Here is a 25,383-nt window from a genome sequence, read left to right as displayed (position 1 = left end):
GAAGAGAAAAAAGAAAAAAGCACTACAACCATTAGAGCAAATGCCTCTCAAGGCTGCACCGTTACATAAAGTCATGAACATAAGGGACAACTGGCGATGACTACACAGAAAATGATTATAGGTTTGTCCACAGCTTACTCCATTTGTGAAAAGGTCACTGTGTTTAAGTGTTAGTGTATGGTCCTTCAAAAAAATACCAAAGTAATAAGATCCCAGAAAAAAAATCTCAGAAAGCTCTTTTTATTGCTTGACTAGCAGAGCTTTTTAATGGATACACTAAAAGCTAAAATGCTGAAACATGGCTCACTCTGGCACAGTGTTGATGAATGAGATCTCTGGCATGTTGTTCAGCACCACAGCAAACATCCTGATGAGACAGTCTCATGAATTCTTTTTTTAATGAACACAATATAAATCACATAACACGTCTTGTGCATATTAAGTGAGCAACATGTTTTATCGTTATGGAAGGATTATGCAGGGGAGACAAGCCTCACAACAGACAATGATTTAAAGTGAAAATGAGATCAGGGTGTAAAATGTTTGGCCTAAACTACTGTGGTTTGGCACTGTGAATTTCATTCATTTTATTTATTAATTTTCAGTAACCACTTATCCTGTAAGGGGTTGCAGGAGGGCTGTTTTATTTATTTATTTTTATTTTTTTTGCTAAATTTTATTTGACCATGTCCGAAGATTATATTTTTATCTTCCAAGTGCCCAAAAAATAACCTGTGCAGACAAGACAGAAAATAATCATCGTTCAGGACTTCCAGGGTTCCATAAACTGCGGGATTGGATAAATATATCAGATATTGGCAACTGAGTAGATTGACGCTATTTTTGTCATTTTATTGTTCTATTTTAATGGTCTGCCTCTGACGGATGAAAGTGGCAGCGCATTTGCCAGCTGAGGAGCCGCCAGAAATTTTTGGTTTGAGGTGATCGTTGGAACATTGAAAACACCAACCAAGATGGTTTTGGTGGCTTTTCTTTGTTTGTTTCTGTTGAGTTTGAATGAAATGTGTTTTATAACGAGTTAACAAGGCCATTAAGCTAGTCTTTATTCAAAACTTGTATTTAGAGAGTGTACAGTTGTATTTTTGTGAGTTTATTTTGTTCATGATTTATTTATTTTGCAAAAACACGTGAATATATCTGCGATCATTGGTTTTGGGCTGATGGTGGCCAGTTGGAAATTTTAAACATATTATCCAATCCTATTCAATAACATGTTACATTACTTAACATCTGTACCAATCAATAGTTTTAATAGTGTTCACATAAATCAAATGTCTAATAAGAAAAGGGGCTGCTCGATGCATCAAATAATCATTGCCCATGAAGCATCACCGCACAAGTCTGCAGCTATAGAAAGCTTTTTGCCTTTTTTTGAGCATGTTGTCCTTATTTTAGAGTATGCACATATCGTGTATGACTGAGTTTTACCTCTGTCCAGCTTAAAGCCATGCTATGCTAAGCTACCTAGCCATTGCAAAATGCCAGACAGGCAAATTTAGCGGCTAGCTGTTGAAGAGGATATTGAAATTAGCCGTACAGATATTTTTTTTTCCGGGTTGGTTGAGGCAAGGCAAGGCAAGTTTATTTGTATAGCACATTTCAGCAACAAGGCAATTCAATTTTTACACTTATTGTTCAATTAGGCAACTGTTTGCTAACTTAAAAACATACTGAGGTCATACTGGGGTTACTGCTATGTTTTAGCAAGTTATGTAATATTTCTGCTGCCTAGATTTAGTTTTTAATTTGATTCTTTATTTTGCTGTTTAACCTCAACCTTTAACCCTTAATTAGCTATAAGTTGTGTTATTTACCCAAACCTATTCAGCTAAATAAGTTATATGTTTGATGTCAAAATAGCTTTATTCTTTGTTTTTGTTGTATGATCTCTTTTAAAACTTGTCAGTGCGTTATTGTAACAATCCTGACTTCTATATGTTTCTTTCTTTTTTAGTCGTCAGAAAGAAGGAAAGCCATAATGAAAGTATCCACTCAGGATTCATATTAAAAATATCTATAAATGTTCTATGTTTTTTTACTTGTTTTCCCCCACATATCAACTCTTGTAACCTAAAGCAAGACTATTGCTTTAATGGTTATGTTTAGGCGACTCAAAACCAGTGCGAGTTGTGGGATGACTGTGGTCTTCCACTGTAGTAAAATGTCATAATATATGTATGGGAACAAAATGTTGCCAGGGAACGTTCCTTCAAAACATATTAGCAATGCAAATGACTTGCACATGACCATGAACACAAGCTTGCAATGCATTTACTCTAGATAAGAGGCTCCAACTGAACTGTGAAACTGTCATGGAAAGAAGAAAAATAACTGAGGCGCATTCAGACTTGCATTCACAAACTTTACTCTCACACTGCACACACCGTGTTTCACTACTGACCAATAAATATTGACTAGAGAGCAGTGCTTTATTGCATTAATTACGATCTATGATGAATTTGGCTTTGAGCAGAACGGTCTCCTGATAATATAAACTCCAACGAAAAGCAAGATGAACACCCAGTGTTCACAGATTAAGCCTAAGCAAATGATCATTGCAATGCACTAGAGAAATGGCTTTGCTTCTTAGCTCAGATGCATCAAATGTTGTGAAATTAGTATCAGCGTCTGCCTTAAATACCAAATTGCAAACAGTAAACAGTTGGTAGTTTTGCAGTCTATTGCTACAATGAGCAAAAAGCCATATAAATATTTTCTTTTTCAAGTTAATATAACCACATGAGAACAGAGCCTTTTAAAAAACACTGTATAATTCCAAAGCTTCCCGTGTACCACTGAGGAATCAGGTAATATTAAATCCTGAAATTTTATTGTTTAGAGCTATGCGGCTTTCATTTACAATGTGTGCATGAATATCTGAGCTACCATGCCTTGGAAAAGTATTCAGATTGCAGATAGATTGCAAGCAAGTAGACTTTATTTTTTTAATAATATTCGACTTTTGAAGTTGATCGTTAGCTCCAGGTCTTATTAAGAGGTGTCATAGCTAAGGGGGTGCACGCACCATTTTTCATTATTTTATTTTTGAATTTTTTTCTTTCATTTCACCATTTTGACTATTCTGTGTAGGGCCATCACAAAAAATCCCAATAAAAATCCATGTAAATTACAGGTTTTAATGCAACAAAATAGGAAAAACGCCAAGTGGGGTGAATACTTTTGCAAAGAACCGTAAGTTTTAGCACGAAGACTTTTAGGGTAGACACACTATCTTAAAGTGTTAAGCCTCATTCACATCCCTAACATCTCCCCACACACCGTCCTGCATTATTCTCCAGCCGTAGCAGAGGGGTTTAGACGAGATACGCTTGTGTACACTGTGACCTGATTGGAGCCAGTCAATTTGCTAGTTTATTAAATCCCTGCGGTGCCCTGGCATAATGATTATTCAGTGAATTTGTGTCGCACAGCCAGGCATCCTCTGCCACCAGCAGGGTCAGCGAAGGGTGCAGTCATTTGTTATCAGTATGCACATCCAACAGTCTGGTCATCAGCTGACATCAGAGACAAATGAGTTGAGTTGTGCACAGCCATTCATTTATTGATGACCTATTACTTTTTCAGAGCATGGGCAGAAATACATGATGCTCACTGCTGAATGTGAACCTGAGGTGTTGTTATGAGGATTCTGAGCTGTAACCGCATACTTGTAAACACCTACTGGGAATGCAGGTGGGAGTGCAGGCAATGATATTCAGTGTATTGCTCAAGGACACTTCAGCACAGCAGGTGCTTGTTTCCAATGTAGTCTACTACACTGCTTATTTTATTACAAGGCATGACACAAAACAGTATGATATATTACAGTGCAATGTGTTATGATACAATATGGTGGAAGAGATATGATGATGTAGCGTGGGACGTCAGTTGTGTATTTCTGTAGTCCAAAACACTGCAACAGAAGGTTAAAAAAAAGAAAGAAATCTTAGCTTTTATCCACTGACTTTCTTCTGAATTTTATACCCGCATTTACACTGCCTGTTCAAAGTGGGAGCAACGCGCCATTTTACCATTTCGCCATTCTGTTTAAAGTGTCCGATGGCAGGAAGTGGGGAAAGAATGGTCTTGCCTCTGAGCCGAGACAGGAGGTAGTAACAGCCCCAAAACGAGGTCTGCGTGAAATGTGAAGTCGGAAACACGTCATCTTGGGCAGCAGGGGTGTGACGATTTGACGAGGTGTTGACGTGTTCAACCCACCCCAGGAGATTTAAAAAGCAGCTGTTAGCATAGCGGCTAACTCAATGAAGAAGAACGGCAGCTGTAAATGTCTGCAAATTGGGAAAATAATGACATTAAGAAGCTCTTTACCCTCCCAGCAGAGGACAAGATCAGCCGCCACATAACAGACTGTAAATGACTGTGACGTTTAATTCCATCGTCATTGTTTAAAAATAAACAAATGCTGACGCAATTACTATATGTATCACTACAGGCGGATGCTCATGTGAAACGTCATGCCCGTCATCCCTCTTTTGACTGCAGGATGCTGCGATGAAGATTGAATCTGTGTAAACATGCAGGGGCGGTACGAAGGGGATCTCTGTGTTAAAGCGGCTTATGATTGAGTGATTTCAAAACTCACACTTAACATGTACTTGGCTGGAAAACCATAATTTAGCTCAGATTTAGACTCTGAGGCTGAACGATCTGAGGTGGCTCTAAACGGTTAAGTGCTTTATTTAATGATAACAGCTGGTCGGTTATTTTAATGACAAACTGTAGGTAAGTCACACCTGACAACGTTTTGACATGATTGAGGACACCTAATCAAGTCAAGTTAGCGTTAATTTAACCCTGCCGTTGAAAGCTTAACACTGTGGCTGCTTTATGCTTATGAGTAGCAGACTGAGAGGATGAGAAACACATAAACCAAGGCGCCATATTTAAAGTTGTGTTACGTTTAAAACAAGTTTACCTAAGAAAAATCGCACAACTCCATTTACCAGCTGTTGGCCTTTTACACTTGAACACTATGGCTCCGACAACACCTAGATCAGGTCCCCAACCTGGCAACCCCGACCCCTACTAGAGGTTGCCAAAGCTTCACAGGGGTCACGAGGCCTTGAACATTTTAAGGAGTGTAAGAAAACGTTTTTGAAAAACACACAGTGGATCTACATCTCAGCATCTCAAACTTTTTTAAAACTCACAGGATAAGGGCAAAATGAAGACCTGAACACATTTTATTCACAAAGCCTTCAATCTCTCTGCACTTAAAACAGCCAAAGAGTTAACAGAATAATGGCCAAGCATCAGGAAGAAAACAATACTGAATTTTTCAAAAAAGGAGCCTACTATGTATGATTGTTTAAATAAATAAATAAATTATAATAATAGCAATACAGAGAATTATATAACATTTTATTAAAATCTATATATAAGGAAAACTCATTTGTGTTTTATTATTCACAGAAAATAATCTGCTCATGATTCATCCAAATCTCTCTTTTGTTAATTTCCTGCAGTTCGGCATTTGGGTTAATTTAACACATTATCATATTATACAGTATGTACTGTACTGTTACTGCTATGAGATGAATATATTATGGAATCTATAAAATATGTGCCTTGGTCAGGGGTTGGCAGTTTACTTAATAATAGAAAAGGGGTCCCTTAAGTAAAACGTTGGGAACCACTGACCTAGATCCTTGATAAAAAATTTTAAAAAGACTTGCTGACTTTATGACTCAAGTCATGAAAAACGCAGCATATCATAAATATTTGCATTACAGCCCCAAATCTTTAATTCAGCAATCATATTACTACAACAAATCGTTCATTAAAAGTTCAAAAGTTTTTGCTGTTTTGTTATTGTTATTACAGAGCTTAGTGTTGAGAAGTGCTTCAGACGCACAGAAAATTGGTGTAAATTATCTCATTAAAAACAAAGCAGGCAGAAAATGCGCCCTGCCCAGGTAAAATGTTAACCTTTAGTCAGAGCGTGTAGGCAACACCAAGGTCCCGACATATGTGACTGCGGTCCATCATCTGAAGGGCATCATCCTCCCATGCATGCATAATGAGGTGAGCACTGTGTAAAAGGATAACAGACGTACTTGGACATGGCCGACATAATCAGATTGTCATTGCAGATGGATTAACGCCTCGCTATCGTGGCAAAAGGCTGAGAAAACACACAAAGCAATATAATGGAAACTGCTCTTTACAAATGTGTAACAGCCATCTCCTTTCGTAAAGCTTTTCAAGCCGCTGTCCGACATCTCTTGTGCTCACGCTGAATCTAAATGCTCAAAACCACTTAAGCAATATGTCCCAATGTTGTGAAGCACATTCTCTCTTGGACATGCTTTCCTTCCTACATGCTATACTGCATTTCCTATTCCTGGCGTGGCTTTTTCCTTCTCTTCCTTAACTAAGAAGGTTCGTCTGGTACCCATCTGATGTTTTCCATTACAGCAGCTCAGAGTCCTGAGGGAGCGACCAGAGTGTAGTAAACAACAGTCAGAGGCTCTAAGCTCACTCGGTGTACCGAGTTAAGCTGGCCCACAAGGCCCATGAATGAGTACAAGGGGATGCAAATCAGAATAAACAACTACTAAAACAATGCTAAAACTTTACATTGCACATAAACAATGTCACTTTCCCTTACACCAGTTGACAGTCTGCTCGATTAAGTTCTCTGAAAGTCTCAGCAGATGTTGTGCAGGTAGACAAGGCTGTGTGGAGAGCTGAAAACACTGAAATACACAAGCATCTACTGTAGCAGCAGAAGTTAAGTGTATTTTTAGCCAACCTGTTGTCATGCAAAGAACAAGTTTAATGTATTCATGAGTAAAGGTCTGACGTCATTCATTCTGCCATCACGCTGGGTTTTCTCCCACATTGACTGAATTAAACTGTGACCATTAGCGCTGTCTCGGGAACAGCAAGCTCCTGAATGTCACCAGTTTGTTGACAATGAATTATTTGTGACATGTTTATGGAGAAATTTAATGGCTTGAAACCTGGATCATTTTCAGCTGAGTCGCAGGTGTGCACAACCTCCTAGATTCCCTTTCAGAATTGGAATAAGGAAACAAGTAGAGGTTTAGTTTCACCTGGAGACACTTCAACAAACCTTTGGCTATTGATATACAGTCTGTTCTCAATAAATAGATTTGTAGCATAAAAATACAGCTAAATTCAACATTCGAGGTTATAACTCAAATCTGTGCCTATACTACATACTGTTAAGTTTGTGAAAAATGCCCCTTTGATTTATTTAGAAATGATTTACGTTATGTCCTGTGTATTACGAAGATTTTTATTCCTAATCCCAATGCATACATTTTTAAAAAAAATCTACTGTGAGAAGCAGACATTATGTCTGGTTTGGCCCAATAAAGGAGGTCATCACCTAACAAAATTATCTTAACAAGTAGTAAGTAGAACAGAAAAAAATAATAAATCTTAAAAAGCACTCAAAGCCAGCAGAATTATTAAATCATAAATGCCATCAATGGCTCTCCGCCTCTTGCCAACAGTCAGTGCTTTGTTCTTTTAGACATGAACTTCATCCTCTCCTAACCTCAGCCACGTTAAGGTCACGTGAAGAAAACAGAGACTACTCAGTCTCATACACGGTTGCAGGTAGCACAGCCTTGTAGATTCCTTTAAAGAATAGCAAAAAGGGAACGCTAGAGATACTTGTAGCCGTTGATATATGTTCTCAATAAATCGATTTGTCACATAAAAACTCAGCTAATTTCATAATTTGAGGTTATAACTCAAATCGGTGTCTGTACTACATACTGTTAGGTTTGTGAAAAACGTCCCTTTAATTTATTTAGAAGTGATTTATTTTGTTTTGTTTGGCTCTGTGTAGTCATCCTTGGGCTATCAATTCAAAGTCGCACCCAAAAACAACTGCACTGCCAAAGGATGCACTCTGTATTAAAATTAAGCTTGGAGCAATTTTTCTGACTTTACTTTGAGAGGCTACTTGTGGGTTTACTCAGAATCTGCAGCTTCCACCACATTTAAAACTGTACAGCTCCTGTGTCTAATGGAAAGTTTGCACAGCTTAACTTTATTCTATGTATGCACGTGTAAATGTGCATAATTGTCACCTTTTCACACTCAGCTGTCAATCTAGAAAGCTCCTCTGTTTTTTGAAATATGGAGATGTATGCAGCAACTTCACCGGAAGTATTCTTGGCAAAGATCCTCTTGTGGTTAGAAATTGTTGTCTGGTGGTATTAAGTGTCAGAAAAGCAGCCAGTTGTAGCTTCGTTATCTTCAACTTCACGCATGTCAAGTCAAAGACGGATTTCGCTCTGCCCTGAAGGAGCAGACCTGCTGAAAGACCTGTATCCATCAGCGGCGTTACGGAGGTGTCGTGTTATCACCTGCCGAAATGCACCTCCTCTCCTTCCCCCAACGTATGCTAATTGCAGCAATGTGACAACACTTTTACTCCTGGTGGCATAAACAACTCGTGAACATTTTATGAGAAGCTATTTAAGGCATAAGAGCTTTTTCAACCCTTTGGAGCCAAGTAACCCGCTGTGCTTAAAACATTGATGACTTTCCTTCCACCTCAATGAGTCTGTTCCATAGTCCTTCCTCTGCAAAGCACAACTGGAAAAAAGAGCCATAGCATGTCTTATCTCCTCAGGTTTCCTCACACATTTTCATGGACAAAATCTCAAAACTTTTCCATGACTTTTCAAGGATCCATAATAAAATGTCCGTGTTGGCAAAGCATGCACTTGACTGCATTTGTGGCACTTGCCGGCCCAGTTACAATACGTTACATATACACACACACACACGCAGGAGAGTCTTGCGGTCCATAACAAATGCCGCCACACTGCATCACATAAACACGTGACCTGTCTGAACCCTTTGAAACCTGGACAGACATCGCTTTCTTGTGCTGCACTCAGACGTCTTTTACCAATATTTAAACCTATTTAAATATGCAAGAAATGCCCCGTATATTGCAAGAAATTAGTAAATTTAGAAAATTATTAAAATAAGCTAAGGAAAATTGTCAAAAAACTATAGTTATAAAAATAATCAAAATTATACACCAAAAATTATGTCACAGAATGATTATTATTTTTAAGCTCTTTTCCTTGTATGTCTGTTTTTGTTTAGTTTTTTACTTTTCTTTTCTTTTTGTGTGTGCTAATTTTCAGGTTATGTCCGTGTACTTTTTTTTAATTTCTTGATCATTTTTGAGTAATTTCTTCTTAAGTTGCTTATTGCATTTTTCCCATGTTTTTGAGTCTTTTTGCTTGGGTTTAAAAGGGTTAAAGCTGACGGTTTGGCCATTCTCAATCATGGAAAATGAGAATCATGCCAGTTTTCCATTTGCATCAAGCAGCAATTAAGTTGTTTGCGTTAATTTTCCATACTTGACAATGCACGCCCTTTAATGCAATGATTGCGCAGATCTGAGTCGCCACATATAAGAGCTACAGTATGTTGTGTCAACAGCTAACTTCAAGAAAATAAATTTGCAGTTATGTTACATTATGTTGAAGGTTAACTCGGGGAGATTACTGCAACAGTTAACTTTATTATACACAAAATTTCATGACTTACCTCCAAACGTTTTTATTTATTTTCAACAAATTCCATAACTTTTCCAGGCCTGGAAAATGAGGCTGTCCCTGACCATGGAGTGCCTGCATATTAGTAAGTCTGTAATTTTTTTTTGGTCAGTAATACAACTCACCATGATCTATACTGCAGCACAGCTGGACCGGACAGCGTTTTGCTTTTAATTTCCGTTTTCTCCTTCTTTCTTTTGCAATTTATGTTTCTTCTAATAAATTAAATTCAGTCCAACTGTACATGAACAGAGGACAAATCCTCGGTATCATTTATAAAAAGGCGGAAGCTGAGCACTGCAACCTGCCGATTTGAAACCTTGCCAGCTTTACTCTGCGTCTCTGCTCCCCAACTATAAAACTGCAACACTGACAGTGAAGAGAAAGACTTCGCATTCACATTTTAAAAAGCTGCCACAGTTAAAAAGTCTTAGGGTCAAAGCCACTATGTGCTGACAGGAGTAGCAGCAAAAAACACTCCAGTGTGTCTTGAATTATCACGTACGATGGAAAGGTGTAAGATAAAGAAATACAGCAAGGGGGAAATGTATTACATTTTTAAACAAGACAGGAACACTTTCGGTGCAGGTATAGGAGGCTGCTATGGGATGGGGTGTGTTTACTACTGAACATCCATCTTGTAGCTCTCTGCAAATACAACTGACAGCACATGAATAGAGTGTGCTGGATGTTCACAAAATCTAACACAACAACCAAATCAAGTCCCTTCCAATTTATTCACAAAATACTGTCTGACACATTCATCACAAACCACTTTGCAGAGTACACAGGGTGTACTGTAAATACAAATTAATACTATATAAATAAACTGCAGGTGGAATATTCTCCAGCTTGACAATGGTTCAGACAGATATTAACACACCATAGCTGTCCTATACAGAGCCTAATCAAAGTATTCACCCACCCACTATGGACTTTTTAAAATTTTATTTTATTGTTTTGCAAATTTGAAAGGCAATAAATTCACATAGCTCACTGATCCAAAAGAGAAGAAAGGCTCTTTAATGTGTTTGTGGAAACATGTCTTTAGAATAAAAACACTAAACACAAATTTCTGCCGGAAAAAATCCCTGTTATTTCTGTAAACACTTTGTTCAAGGACATAAATTACACCCATTCATCTCATGACTGATGCAGTTTAATGTTTATTTATTTAGTAATTTATTTATTTATACAATTTGCATTTGTGCTTCAAATGCACGGAAAATGTTGATCTCTAGAGATTGTGTGCATATTGTGTACTGTTTACTACTTTTTTATTTCGTCTAAGCCAAATGCATAGATTTTACTGAAAGAACTACTGTGAGAAGGTGAGATTCTGTCTAGTTTGGGCTACAAAAAGAGCTCACCACCTATTTAAATTATACTTAGCAAGTATTGAGCAGGGCAGAAAAACAGCTACACAACCAACATGCTAAAGGAAACAGTAATTGTTGGAGAAACATTATTCAATGTGAAAATATTTTAATGTCATCATGTATTGTAATGGTTACTGTATGAATTTACGATTCATCCATGGTCGTGGTTGAGGTGCTTTCAGAAGCCTCAGAGTCCTTCACTGTCTGCATGCAGGCATGTGAGGAGGGTGTCTGAGGGTTTAGATAATGTGAGATCAAGACCTTGTAGATGTTTAGACTCCAGCTGTGTGAGATGTGAAATTCACTTTATAAGCTGAACCGTGGTTTTGTTACTTTAAGTTTCTGATATGTCCTTCTCCATGTTCGTGTTGTACCAAGAGCTTCCTGGATCTGATTTGTGTTGTCATTAAACCTATATACTCACTTAAGATCAACTGTGGCTCATTAAGTTCATTTAATTATTGATCAAAATTAAGACTGAACACGTTTTTCCAAATCAATAATACACCTCAAAGCCAACAGAATTATTAAATCACAAATGCTCTCTGCCTCATGCCAACAGTCAATACTTGGTTCCTTTAGGGGTTCGTCCCCTGAACTTTCCCATCTTAACATCAAGTGATGACAATAGAGACAACTCCAAGACAACTGGGACAACTTCTTTTAGCTTCAATTTGATGATAAAGACCAAAATCGATTATTAAAAGCTCAAAAAACAAGGTGGTGAGTGGACCTTACACCAAGTTAAAATGATATTTCTTCTGTTTTGCTTTTGTTTGTTGCCTAAAGTTTACTTAACCTGGATCAGTCCAAAAAAGCAATAAGAAACAGGTCATAAAAATCATTTTTAAGGGCACCTGGTTGGCAAAATACCCTTTTTTTAACTTTTATCTCACTTTTTCCTCTTTTTGTTAGCAGAGTAAAGAAGACGACACTCAGGTAAAGTGAGCAGGTTTCTCATTTTCAGGCGACACTGACCATCACTTTCACAGGGTTGAAGTGACCTGTGAAAGTCGTCAACAGTAAATGACATTAGCTACAGTTAATTAGCGTTGTTTTCATGAGTAACTTGACCAAGGGCATGAAATGAAACTTGTTCCTGTTGTCTGTGAAATGTGCTCTCAGAAAGTCAGAGTCTGTACCCGGCCAAAGATCAGTTGTTACAGAAAAACATCTCTCTGTAACGCTCTGCAATCATGAGTTAATTGTGTTTTTCCAGCAAGACAGCTAATTATTCTTCTCTAGCAAAATTATGAACTCATCGCATACCGGCAATTTTAGGAGCCAGGACCTTCCAATGAAACCGTTATCCTTTTAAGATTGTAAGCTTAATGACTTAAAAGTTCATCTCAAGTATTCAAAGCAAACTGCTTTTGAAAAATAAAGTGTGTGAAGTGCAGAGATAACACCTTTCCCTTCGAAGCTTCAAATATATTTCATCAACATTTTTTATCTTACGGGGCTCGAGGCCTGTCATGATAATTACATCATCAATTTACTGAAAAATATAAGGGTATAATCTCATTTTGCTGACTTTGATATTGCCTGTTGTGTTTACATGCCGGTTTAAAGAAGTGTCCCCAACATTTAAGCCAACATGCTGCCAGAATGAACAACAGGTCTTTCCTGACCATCATAAGACCTGAACGCAATGATTCTCCTTTTTTCCCTCTTTGCTCCTGCCTACAACTGCAAATCTAAAGAAAAGTACTTCATGGACGAAAGAGTGTAGCTTACTGATAGCCTGCAGCTGCACCTATGTTGTAGTAGAGGCCCAATCCTGACAGTTTTCAGCTTACCAACCTCTGGCAACAAACAAGATAGCCAGCTATTTGTAGTTTTACCCTCCAACAATTTCATCCTCATTCAGAAAACCCGTCTAACTCCCCAGCCGTCCATAGACTGGAGGCGACTGGAGCACACTGGCCGGACTAGGAGGTATAACTGAGGTGTTCCTGGAGCTTTGCTAAGCTTGTCTATTAGTCACAGGAGGCATCATTTGACATAATATAGTAAACAAGTTAAAGACGCTAACGACGGATCACAAATGTACAACATTTTTTGCAGATACCAGAATTTAAACAAAAGCCAGAGACGGTATCGTATTAACGTGCTATGAGCTGTTAATTCACCTTTTCTAAACAGGTCTCTCCTCCTATGTGACGTTACCTGCAGCTTCCAAAGAGTAGCATGAAAGTCAAGAGTTCTCACTTTGCAGCAAAATCTGGGGTCCAAAACATCCCAAGAAGTACACTGCAAATCATGCTGTGCAGTGTAAAAAAAGAAGACTGCTAGACTTGAAGTAATCTCAATCAACTGAGGCTCTCCAACTGATGATTCAAATCTTTCAGCTAATGTATTATTTATTCTTTTTGCAATACCTCACTAAAGTTTATATAACTTTATATAACGCTAAAATAGATGTTATGTTAAAAACCCAGCCATGTCAAAGTCATTATGACTAAAAAATCAATTCAATTCAATTGCAGTAACAAGAGTAAAAGAAATATGTTACTTCCACCCTCTTACAGTACGTGTGTGTGCGCTGGTTTTCGGCTGAGTGCATGTGCTAGAGAGTGGATATGAGAGCACCTGGCAGCCACTTGGCAACTTTCCGTCCCATTTCATTCCCTCGCCTAATGACTGAATGTGGGCTCGGCTCCTCTCTCATTCTGTCCACATCAGGATGCAGCACTGAGAGCGTTTCCACCAACAACCCCATTTATCAGAAATTGCCGACTAATTGTAAACACCCCACGCTACTCCCATTACTATTTCACATTACAGTGAGCTGTCTGGTTGGTGGGCAAACAGCAGAAAGCCAGGTAGTTTCCCTCTCCCATATCTGAGGTTGTAGGTCTGCTTCCTCTTATGTGGTAATGATTTTAAGATGATTGTGTGAGTGTGTGGTACTGCATATTTTTTAAGGATCAAATATTAGGATAGAAAGATGAGGAAAAGTTAAGACTTTAAAGAATAGTTTAAGGATTTTCTTTAGGTTAGCGCCGCGGATTAAGAAAATGTCAATCTCCATAAACAGGTATTTGCATATGTTTGCAGAATCTGTAGGCATTTGGTACAGGACTTAATATTTGAAGTGCTCTGGTTTCTGGTTGCAGTCCAGGTATCATAGACTGTAAAAATATTTGACATTATTACTGTAATCTCACCTATTGGTTTGTAGACAACTGTTTTGAAGCATCAAGGTCGGCATTTTGGCCGTCGCCATCTTAGTTTATCTGAGCCAAAAGTGTACACATTTGGGCTAGAGGCCGGCGCTTTAGAGGAGTGAGGGATGGATCTGAAAGAAGCTGAGGACAAAGCTTCAAAGTGTCCCCATCCTTAGATATGTGTAACTGTAAGCCTTTATAAAATGTAAACGGGTTGGTTATATAGAAATTCACTCCTGTGCAGTTAACATGAATACTGAAATCAGCTGTAGAGACCTAAACATTTTTTGACCAGGCTGTAAACATGTTTGTTTCTATGTCGCATGTCTCTATCTACACTGGATCTCCCGAAATATTGAGCTTTTATCGTTGTCGGATGATAACTAAAGGATTCAGAAACTGAGAAAATATAGGCCAGGTTTACATCTGAAATCACAATTAAGGCATGATATACTGTTGGGTATGCCTTTCCTTGCCTTTCTCCACAAATTAACTTACATTTGGTGTCAGTTTAATATACAGTAGGTTTACAGCAAGGATGTATTGAGGACCAGATTTATGATTACATATATTTAGGGAAGAAACAGACAGCTATGTGCTAGAGCAAGTAAATACAAGCTGACTTTCCTCAAAGGAAACACAATTAATTGATTTGGTTGAAATTTCATCTGCCAGCTCATAGTAATTGTAACATTCAGTGCTAAATGCTTTCGTCCAAAGCATTCAGAGCTCCCTCCAGGTTCAAAGAAATGCTGCAGTCTGTGTGATTTGAGAGTATGAAGGTTAGCAAATAAGCTAAACATAATTAGCATAATGGGAAAGCTGCTTCTTTCCCTGTAGCAAAACCTTTCTATGACTTCTATGGACACTATTTGACCACACAAGTGAAGAGGAGCGCTTAGAGAACAAATTGATTTAGCGCAACCCTAGATGAATTCATGCCTACGGTGTAAGTCCTGCTGTGCTTTTTGTAAGTGGTACTTCTAAACAACCAATAATTTAGAATATAACATCAAGGCTTGTTCATAAAGACATCTTTTTTGTGTCAATTGGAGTACTAGTCATTTTTTTTCCTAAACGGATGGATATTTTATGTTGTAATGAAACTCGTATGGTTCTTTGTATCTGCCTCAAAAAAAAGCTAAAGAGGGGGATCAAGGCTTTTGTTATATAGCCTTTGGAGGGTTATACCACTTAAACTCAATGGGGGCCTTTTTCAAAGGGCAAAAATAGAAAAGAAAATCCAGAGTCACCAAAAAATAGGACATGAACTGAATAGTGAAGAGATTAAAGCACACAATGCTCCTGTCAGACAAAAAACAACAGCAGAAGATTTTTTTGCCATGATGAAACACATAAAAGAACATCTATGATTTCAGCTCAAGAACCAACAGAAGAAAACAAAAATTGCGGTTGTGTTTTTTCCCCCAAAGTGCGGCGATAAGCTAAACCCCTGCTGAGAACACGACCATACAACAAGACGAGAGTCTACTGTCAGTCAAATCGACTTTTTATATCTTTCCACATGCAAACAGTGATAGTAACACAGAAACAAAAAAGGAAGCTTTGAAACATAATCTGGAAACTGAATGTGTTAGAGACACCAAGGCCTTCACTGCGTTCTGTTATGTGGTCTATTCATGCTTCCTAAATTTATCCCAAACACCGTCTTAGATATTAAGGCTGTTTTCACTGCTGTGAGGCGATTAATGTCAAGCTCCCAAGAGAAGCTGTATAAAGACTTTTTTCATCTATTGGAAGCTGCAGAACTTTCATTTTGGACTTATTGTACAATAGGATAAAATAAAACAGCATAAAGCTGTATGTGAATGCGTTGGGTGTATCTCTTCCGGAGGTATTTCATGTTTGGACACTGATGTGGTCCTGCCATTCAGATAAAAAGGTGCATTAAAGTTAATCTTGGCTGAGAGCAGGAACCGTCCTTCAACATAATGTTCCTTCCTATGATTACTGTGTTGACCTTCAGATGGAAAAAAGCACTGCTATTGCCAAGCCTTCATCATTATCCACTGTAAGTACCACAGGTTCTTGCAGATCACTTAGAATTATTGATGAATCTCAATTAGATTCGTCTCACTCCATTTAATTCTACATATTCAGGATATGGTTTGCCAAAAATTATGGGTATCAACATCCTGGGAGTCATTTATACGCTCAAGATGAGTGTTGCTGGTAATATTGTTGATCTTGCTAAGTGTGCAGCGCGTTATGCTTCCTTTGGCAGTACTGATGATCGCCATGACACCTATCACTCTCTGTTTTACCCTTGTGCGTGTTATTATTTTCAAATAAGCAGTTTAACGTTCTTTGCAAGTTCGTTAGGCAGTTCAAAGAGCTGAAAATAAATTGCATGCCATAACTGTATACTACGGTAAGGCTCATAAATGCTATTATTATGGCCAAGGACAGTCAATCAGTCAATGTTTACGAGCATTCATAATTCTTGCGCAATGACAGGAGCCAGACGACTATGATTTGAACCTTTTGTGCAATCAGGATTCGAAATCTGTGGAGTAAAAATCGATTGAATAAAAATAAATTATGGTAACTCAAAAAGCACCCCGAGTGTTTTGTTCCTGTAGATAACAGTGAATTTTTCCCCATCAGAACTGATAACAGGACTGGGGTCTGCAGCTCATTTGGTTTTCAAAGAAATCCAAACAAGGCCACAAAATCAGTCTTCCATTAATTTTCAGCAGAGCGGTTCCAAGCTACTCAAGTGGATGCACTCTTCCGTAGCTGAAAAAGATTTGTTGACTTTAAACCAAAGAGCTAAGGCAGTCAAACAGCTAACTTGCCGTTAAAAATGTGTATCCAGGGATGAGAGCCGCAGAGCTATCCAATTTAACTGGCATTTAAAGAAAGACTATTTGAACAATAATTTCTCAAAGACAGCAGCTCATTAAAAGTCTGTGCCCAAGCAGGAAACATTTGAGTGAGTACTAAATTATGGTTCACAGGATTCAGAGTCCTGCTGGTTTACATCCAATTAAGAACAGACTCACACCTTAGACACCAGGTGAGTGCAGTTAACAAGCAGGTACTATGGAAAGCTACTGTAGGCTTCATCACATTGTTCAAAAATCAAGCAAATCCAGCAGTCAGACTGACAGGTTTTGGGTACACTCTTTCAAGTTTTATACACAAAACCCAGTTAAATCATTATGTAGAGTAAAATTGGGACAGTTAATATATTAAATAACTATTATAATAGTTGTAACAATTAATGTGTGTAGTTACGGGTCTTTTAGACAATTCAAAATATCCACAGTAAGAGAGGTTTATTGCTCTTTATCATAGTGAATTTAATAAAGGGTCAGTTTGTCAAAATCTAAAAATAAATAAATAAATAAATGAATTAATTTTTTTTAAGTTTATGTTAAAAGTTTTGTCATACTCAGAAGATGATTACTTTCAGTAGAGAATTGGAGCAGGATCAAATCTGATGTCATGATAAACATTTTGTGAGTGTGTTTTTGACATAGCTGTTCGATCATTTTGCTATCAGATAACTTAAAAGCTATATCCAAGGAATTTGGACAGTCATCCACAAAAAATAGATACGAGCAACAACTTAAAACTGAGCGTGAAGACCTGCAGTGCGAACGCAGCCTAATGCTCTTTGAAGCGCATGTGACCATGAAAGGTATAGCCGGTTTTCTCCCCGGGGGAGGTGACGGAGTTGTGCTGTACAGTATTTAGGACAGACACAACTGTCCTCTAATGGCTTAGTGGGTCAAGGAGCACAAGTGGCCTGTAAAGCCAGCCAGGAAAGTCCTGTGGGAATTCAAAAGGAAAATCCTATAGGCCCTTTTTTTTAAACTCGGCAACTCATCTAAGCCTGTCAGTAGTGCTCATGAGCAGATGGTGCAGTAAAGTCCCACAGCCTCTCCTTAAAAGAAACTGCTCTCCCTGCGCAGAGAAAAGACAGCACACTCTGTGAAACTACAGTTACTTGATTAAGACTTACTCTATGAAAGCTATTGCAAATTAAATTGTTGCAAAACAGTGAAAGGCTAGATGGAACAACAGGGAGTCCTCCAATAATTCCGTCTGATAAAACTGCAGCACCACGCAGCATTCACCGCTCTTCTGTACATCTGTGACGAGTTATTGAAAGTGTAACCCGGGCCCAGGGGGTGGTGTGTAATTTTAGAATTAATATACAATTTAGAGCTTGGTGTTTGCAGTCTCTGAATTATTCAAATGTGCTTCTGCTATGGGCTCGGGTCTGGTGGGGGTAAGGCAGCTGTTATGCATACAAATTAATATATTATGTCAGTATATGAAAGAATTGGAGACGACATAGATTAGGGAGACATAAACATTGGTGCCAGGCAACAAAACAAGAATTTTGTTCTCGCGCAGAGTTCAAACCTGAAAGACTGCACTAATACTAATGGGGATCACCTAGGATGTTTGTTTGTTATTTAAAAATTATATTGCAGTCTATCTGTGGGGAAATCTTTCTTCAGTGGCCACATTAACATGTATGGAGCCTACGCTGGTTACTCAATGAATCTCAACATGTCGACACGCCGTCCAGTTATGAGAAATATGATTAAAATGCTGGATTTGCCCAATATTAAACAAAATCCAGCTCACAAAGAATTACAGGTGTATTTGAAATATCAAGAACAGCACAAAAACATCCTGAACAAGCATCAAAGTACATTACGCAAGTATGTTATCAGCAGATTAACTAAATGGGCCACAGTGCACTGAGTGCACTCTACCTGGTAGCGTGGTGTGTCCACCAAAGCATTTTTATTTCCTGTGAAAGGGCTTGACATTAACATTTGCCCAGGGCATGTAAACTCCGTGTTCAGGCAAGTAAAGTACCTGCAGTGAAAAAAAAGTTATTTATTTAAAAATAAACTGCGTCGTCTCACATTTTGCCACCTGAACTGAGTGCAGCAGTCCGACACAGTACCCCTTTTCATAATAAGCACCACTAAGCTTTGAACAGGACTGATGAAAAAATATGACATATTGGACACTATAAAAGTTAAATCTGGGGTTGACAATGTCATATCTCACATTGCGTTACTGAAGTTAAATATCTCAGCCCAGACACTAATTTTAACCATCCTGCTGCTCCAACACAGACTCTGGTGTGATTGTGTCCCTCTCAGAGGCTTTGTACTGGGTCTTTCTGGAGACTGAGTAAAAAAAAGCCATAATGATAAATTAAAAATTACCGTTGAAAAATGTTTAACTTTAGGCAAAATGCTGCACTTGTCACCTACCGTCCAATCACAGGAGAGAGGGAAATATAGCGAGTGCCAAACAACAACTGACGTTTTTCAGCTGGGAAAAGAAATGCTTAGATGGACACAGCGGGGCTTCATTAGAGTAACACCAGCGATTGTCAGATCAATGAGAATTTGGATGGACAAGCGCATCACAACCAACCAACTAGAAGTTTACAGTGCTAATTTCAACAAACATCCAGAGTGTTCATATGTGTCGACAACAGGTTAATAAAAAAAAAGTTCAAGGCAGAATAGAGGGATCAGAAGAGAAGAGTTTGGCTAACAGTAAACAGCTAAGAAGATGGCAGCTAAATCCAAAAGTGTTTTTAGACTGGTTAAAAAGTCTCCTGCCTAGTGTGAAACATATGAAAACTTGGGACAATTTTACCTTCAAAACCACAAAAGTCAAATGACCTGAACAAAAGTTTTTAAAAAGCTGTAGCATCAAATCAATGTAAACAATAGCAGTGACACACTTGAGAGATATTTATGAAACAGAGAGCTGGTTCTATTCAAGACTTTCTAATAAAAAATTTTAGGGCTACCTCTTTAAAGTGGGAGATCCGAATCATAAGACGTAGACCCCTCAGTGGACTGAGATTGCTTTAAGTCGAGCTGTCGCTGTTTTTTTTGTTTGTTTGTTTTTTGCTAGTCATGCGCTGTGTAGTGTACTTCTGGGGACATTTTGGTTTCCTGATTTTACTGTGAAGTGAGCGCTCTTGACTTTCACTCTACTCACTGTAGCGCCTGTATCAGTGTGGGGCAAATATTTGGCTCAGAGGGAGAGAGAGACTGCTCTTTTGCTCAGACGTGGTGAGACACAGCTCACAGCAAGTTAATATGCTGCTGGTAGCATCATTAGCTTGTACACTATATTACATGAATGTCTCTGTTACACTGAACATCCCACTGAGCCCTTTACAAACGTTAAAACTTTATGTGGAAAACAAGGAAAACATTAATATTCGTACTGAACAGCCAAATCCGATTTGAATGACATAATTCTGAGTCGGGTACAGCCCTAACTATTTTGTTGCTCTCACTGCCGGGTAAAGAAAATTTTATACAAGTTCAAGCTGCAATCGAAAACAACATTATTACAACAGAGATGGAGGATCAGTGTCATGTTTATGTCGCTGTTTCCCCTCACTGTTGTTAGTATGCACTGAAAATGTCACTGGCCATCCAGCCACAGTAATGGGAACACAAATAGGTTATGTATTAAAGTGATGAAGTTAGATTGCTCTGGCACCGTCCACTGGACAGGTGTGACCCGACAATCCTGATCAGTCTCTTGCCAAAGCAGATTATGGAGAACATTTCCAGATACAGTGTGCCAGTTTCAAGTGTTTCACCACCCCACATCATACCTGGCAAGATTATTCTAACAATTAGTCATTAATCATGAATTTGGGCTTTAAATTTACACTGGCTTCCACATTTTTGTCAAGACTCATATACTGTTGAAATAATTGAAGAAATTGAAATAATTATTTTGGTTTCAGTCATCCCTAATTACAAGGAACCTAGATTTAAAATATCTCTTCTGCATTTCTACTTATTTTCTTTTTTATTTTATTTTATTTATTTATTTAACTCCCCCCACCCCTTTCCTACCTATTTATTTGTTCATTCTATTTTATTTTATTTTCTATTTATTTTTAATGTTTTTCCATGATTATAGGGCCGTCATGTTCAAGTGCATTTCGTTTTTTTACATTCATATAAAAATTACAAAAAAAATCTCTTCATTAATAAAATAAAAAGTATTAAAAACAGTATAACATAAACAAATTTGTCATTGGATTAAAAAACGAGTTTGCTACACTGAACATGTTGATGTTTGCACACACGTCATCCTTCATAACAATGTTGCCTCTGCTGACACATTTTTTACATGTAATGAGGAAGGTAAGATTATCTCAAAAAGTTCCATCAGTCATTTCATATGGCCAAATCAGTCTATTTATTCCGTAAAATTGCATTTCACCAGCAGCCCAAGGTCTTGCTGCAGCCTGCATAACAAGCTCGGTTAGTGTGGCACACGCTCGTTCTGGGACTCCAATTACAGAGCATCCTGAAAACCGGCTGGCATTTGTCTGTCTTTGTCTCTTCTGTGCTGACATTCAGTTAGAGTTTATAGGGCGCTGCATTCCCCCGATCTATAATTATTTTTTTGTTTTCACATACACTCTAAATGTAGGAATATAATATCCATCCATCCATTTTCTAAACTGCTCATCCTGTTCAGGGTTACAGCACACGAGGGGAAATATTCGGTTGGGCTATACTCTGGACAGACTGACAGTCTAACGCGTGGCAAAGCAATATTACAGTCTCAGACAATTGAACACATTCGAGCCAGTATGTATGTATGAGTGCAGAACAAGACCTGGAGGACATTCACCACTATAATAAAACTATCTGGCTATCAACTGGTTGTGTTTTAAAGGGAGAAAAATATGTTAAAAGTCTTAAAGACAGGCAAATGTTTTAAACAGATATGTGACTTAATGGTATTGCTTTAGGTCAGTAGTTCCCAACTGGCAGTGGGTCCCAGCCAAAAAGTGGGTTGCAGGTCCATTCTAGATGACCCACAAGTGACCCGCAACCATGTCAAGGTTGTGAAAAACAAACTTTATTTTGTAGTACAGTGAATTTGCAGCACAGAGTTTTTACTTTGAGGAGCAGTTTCCTGCTGTAGAGTGAGATTTTTTTGTTTTTTGTAATTGAGAGCAGTAGCTATTTTACTTTCCTGTTCTTGGTGTTATGTGGGATTTATTATTATTATTTTTATGTTTTTGGTGGGCCTGCCAGTTTAGAGGGCATATTTTCTTTAAAGAATCATCGAAATTGTAAAAGAAAAATGCTAAAAAATTATTAGGACTAGAAAAATATTTTTTTAAAAATCACACAATAATTGCAGAAAAATTCGTTGCCAAAAATGTTTAATAAAACAAATCGCCAAAAATTTTTAAGTAGGAAAACAAATTGCCCAATTTGTTTAAAGAAACCATGCCTTCCAAACCTACAGAGGTCCACAATGTCCTCAAACCTTAAAAACACCCCTGATTTTAACTAACTGCACTTTATTCTTGCAATATGTTCTGTTTTAAGCCCCCATGTTATTTACATTTTATCAAATCAAATTAATGTGTGGTAATTTTTTTTTTCATGTGTGGACATGGAACTAATGACTAAGAAGAAATCTGGACCCAGTGGCTGGACCAGTAGAGAGCCACTGCTTTAAGTTATGTACATAGGAAGCCTGAACAGTATAATAAATGTATTCTGCAAGAGTTTCAAAACTTAGATTGAATCTGCACCTTTTCTCCACCGGGAATTCTTTTGCACCTTTGTGTAAATATTGACTGGATCATAGCAGTCAGCTCAGCTGCTTCTGTGTCTCCTCACATTTTGGCTTGCTAGATGTCCATTCCAAATGTAGATGGTGACGTAGCTTGTAAAATTGAAGCTTTAACGCTAAATTGACCTCAGTTGTGTAATAATGAGAAACCTCCAATGTACGGGGTGATACTTGAATTATTTATGATTTTCTCTACAGTTCGCTTGCCTTCTCGTTATCAGGGCTGGAAATGAGTTTGCTGAAAACTGGCCAAAGTGAGATCTCCCCTCTCGGCTTACAGAACATGGCGCATTAAAGTGAATCACAGCAGACAGCTGGGGCCGCCCTTTATGGTAATGCACCCTCTACAATTACTGCTTCGACCTTCCCTGCTGAAGAAAAATGGGGAGACGTCCATTTAGCGGCCCTTTCAAACACTTAGTGGCAGACACGTTGGGCAGCAGGATCACCTTTTGCCTGACATTGACTCTTGTTTAGAGGAGACAAAGAAGACATTAGAAAGGTGACAGGTTGACAGATGAGATGCATCTGTCAAACAGCAAGAGGGCCGCAGCGCATTAATGCACCCAGACCGCCCTGTGCTGCACTGCTAGATGAACCCGGTTGGGGATAATGATGCCAACTACAGCTGCAACTAATGGTTATGTCCATTAAAGTTCAAAGTATTTATTGATTATTTTTTAAAGTAAACAACCGTTTATAAAATGACAAATGGTGACACTGCTCATCACAATTTTCTAGTGTCCAAGACATTTTGAAAACTCTTGATTCATTAAACCAACAGTAAAACTCACAGATATTCAACTGTATAATGAAAGCCGCATCCACTTGGCGAAATCCAGTGTATTTGAGCTGGGAGAAGTAGTTACATGAATAATATTCTGAAGAAGCTGCTTGGAGCTGGGACAACTAGGCACTGGTAAGATGGAACAAAGTTCATTTCTACAAACTACTCACATTGTTATGATAAAAAGCTGGTTGAAGTCAGCAAAGTATCCCTTTAAGGCACTGTTGTCTTTCCATAAAAAAGGTCATCAAACCAGGCTGCAAGTACAATATGAAATCATAGTGGAGCAATAACTATCTACTACTGATGCTGATGTATATATATTTACAAGATTACAAGATGTTTCAAAGTACAAAACCTTCATTCAAATCTATTTTTTTAAAGACTTTAAGCTCTAGCCCATTTTACACTGCCTGTTCAGGCCGGGAATATCGCGCCATCATGCCGTTCTGTATTTAACGTACGACTGTGAATAGGCGGACAGGGTGGACTCACTTTCGATACGCCACAGGGTGCAGTAACACTAGGTTCATATTGAACACAGAACGGCTGCGAATTTCCCAAATGTCATGATTTTCCATGGAGCATCGGCTGCTTGCTTTTGGCGCCCATGTTGAGCAATTAGACCATTCACACCGGACACGCCGTAGCCCCAAGCTGCATGGAAGGCTCACAAATCGCAGCAATAATTTCATCTTCCTGTTTTTTCAGCGAGTCATGAGCGAATGTGGCAGGAAAACACACTAAATACTCTGTTATGAATAATATAAATGCTAAATTAGATATAATATAAATTATCTGATTATGATAAATATCCAGTACTTCCAAGATTATTGTCAGGCTACTAAACAGAGAGGGACAGAGAGGAGCAGACACACATAGACACACAACGAGAGACACACAAGCAGACAGGGACAGAGCTCTCAATGTATTCTCAATGTGATGTGAAAGGAGCTGACCCATGCAGAGAAATGTGCTCCTGGTGTTAATAGCCAGGCGACTGCTGGCGGGCAGCTGCACAACAATTAACATATTGCGTCAGTATAATCATCACAGTCAGGGAGGACGGGATCATTGGCAGGTTGGGTGTGACGTTATAACAGCATGTTATGCATGCAACCGACAACAGGAGATTTAAAAAGTAACCATTAGCATTTAGCAGATGGTAACGATTGTTATTGCCATGTTATTCTATTGTTATTGTTTATTTAGCGCTGCCAACATGTATGTTTTATGTCACATTAGAGGTCACCGCTGCTGTGTTACACATCATGCCTGTCAAGCCTCTTTCGATTGTAGGATGCCAGAATGCAGCCTATAATAACAAATTGGAGCGGAGAGATGCCGCCATCGTTTGGTTCTGTGTAAAAATGCAAAGGAGGCATGAAGAAGGGATTTCATAGCAGCTCTATGGTGCAATTTCTGTGTAATGCACTGAAGTATACTGCAAAAAACTTCTCTTAACATCAACTCAAACATATTTCATGCAGCTACACAGCTGCTTAACTGATGCAAAACATGCTGCAGCAGGAGGGTAGATATAGAGTATATCCCTCAGAGCTTCATTTAAAAACCAATGTTGAGGTCTGATCTCTCCCCCACTCTCTCTCTTTGACCATTACCCATACTGAAGCTGAAGAGATGATAAAGCATTGATGTGGTGGTGTTAGGCGGCTTGAACCTCAACTATGTCTTCCAATATCTGTCAAAGCTTTGTTATGACTCATACATGTTACAATAAAACACACTACTTGGTCATTAAACAGTGTGTATCTCTACAAACTTTCATTTGTCCCCATAAG

The 25,383-nt window shown here is 38.4% G+C and overlaps 1 protein-coding gene across 4 annotated transcripts in view; it reads right to left on the bottom strand.

The window, feature by feature from the left end:
- The window catches only part of fstl5 (follistatin-like 5), a 291,611-nt gene that overhangs the window by 191,581 nt on the left and 74,647 nt on the right, over positions 1-25,383 (bottom strand). The gene's annotated exons all lie outside the window — the stretch shown is intronic.

Source organism: Plectropomus leopardus, chromosome 8 (assembly GCF_026936395.1).
Source record: "Plectropomus leopardus strain MGB_pleo_1.0 chromosome 8, ASM2693639v1, whole genome shotgun sequence".
NCBI lineage: Eukaryota > Metazoa > Chordata > Actinopteri > Perciformes > Serranidae > Plectropomus > Plectropomus leopardus.
Note: the sequence above shows the minus strand (reverse complement) of the source record. Positions and strands in the feature narration are given on the sequence as shown.